The 1,338-nt window shown below is 48.1% G+C and overlaps 1 non-coding gene across 1 annotated transcript; it reads left to right on the top strand.

Annotated features, from left to right (window-relative positions):
• Nucleotides 1–662: 662 nt before the first annotated feature.
• LOC137228466 (U5 spliceosomal RNA) lies at nucleotides 663–776 on the top strand. The gene has a single exon (XR_010945257.1). It is a non-coding gene; the product is annotated as a U5 spliceosomal RNA (small nuclear RNA).
• Nucleotides 777–1,338: the final 562 nt, after the last annotated feature.

Below are 1,338 nucleotides of genomic sequence, written 5' to 3'. Positions count from 1 at the left end.
ATATGTTAATCTGCATTTGGGGGAGTGAGGGGGACCGCCCCCAGGAGCTGATACCAGGTGAAACACAAGACACCCAGTTATATTTGAATTTCAGATAAACAATGAATAATTTTTTGGCATATATTGAATGGGACACACTTATACTAAAAAAATTAAATGTTTATCTGAAATTCAAATTAAACTGAGTGTCTTGTATTTTCATTTGCTACAACTGGCCACCCAGCCTTAGAACTAAGGCAGTGGCTCCCACCAGGACAGAGGCTCAAGGACACACAGACCAGCCCTTGCTGCCCAGAGGGAGTGAGAGCTGGAGGCTGCTTCCCAGGCCTGAGCCACTCTTCCCAAACGGTTCCCATCTCCCGCACAAACATATTTATTGGGCTTGATGGCAAACAGATTATGCTTGTCCCAGGAAGGGCAGCTCGAAAGAGAAAACCTCGAAGTCTGGGAAATAATGAGGGGAAATTAAAGTGCATTAAGACCCTTCTGAGAGATAGCGTCAGGGTGAGTTACAGGCCCGATAAGGAACTGGGGGCTCACACAGGGGGCTCAGAAAGGTTGCCCAGTGGCACGCAGAAGACCAGGAATCATAAATATGGGGCAAGATGCCCAGCTGGGGTCGCCGGGGTGAAAATATTGGGGTCATTCCGAAAACAATTATCCTGCTTGGTTTGCTCTTCAGGTCCTGTAAATCTTTCACCTTTTATAAAAGATTTCTGGGGAAAGAAGCACTTTGGAAGCTTTAACTGATTTTTTGTGGCCAGTTCTTGGTGGTTCTGCTAAAAGAAAACAGACAAAAGGGAAAAAGTAATTACCCAGCATTCTCAGGGGCACAGGGGTAGGCTGACTGGCTTCTTCTTATTCCTGGGAGAGCTTAGGCTGCCCCGGGTTTTGACTCACTCCATTTGGAGTCTGGTCACAGTTTAACGATTATTTTCGTTTGTTTGTTTTGAATCCAGTCGCAGTGGGGCTCTTGGTACCCAGTGGATGCTGCTTTTTGGGGCAGACGTGGCAGCTGTGTGGCGGCCATCTTGACTGGTGTGCTGGCCATCGTGAGTGTCGAGGCAGCCAACTTGAGTGGTGTGGCAGGCGTCTTGGCCTACATGTACCAAGGCTCATGTGCCCACACAGAGCCCCTGAAGCTGGAGAATGTGTCTAGGCTGTGCTGGCTTCAAGCACACAGCTCCAATCCCCACTGTTTTCTCATTGTCTCTCCAAGGGAATGCTTGTTCAAGCTCTGTGCCTCTGTGTCTCTCTGTCCATGTTCCGGGACAGTTGGCAGCACCAGCAGAAGGTAATCATTCATTCCACAAAAGTTTATTGAACACCTGTTATATG

Source organism: Pseudorca crassidens, chromosome 7, assembly GCF_039906515.1.
Source record: "Pseudorca crassidens isolate mPseCra1 chromosome 7, mPseCra1.hap1, whole genome shotgun sequence".
NCBI classification, from domain to species: domain Eukaryota; kingdom Metazoa; phylum Chordata; class Mammalia; order Artiodactyla; family Delphinidae; genus Pseudorca; species Pseudorca crassidens.
The sequence above is the reverse complement of the archived record's forward strand: the minus strand, read 5'-3'. Positions and strand labels throughout refer to the sequence as shown.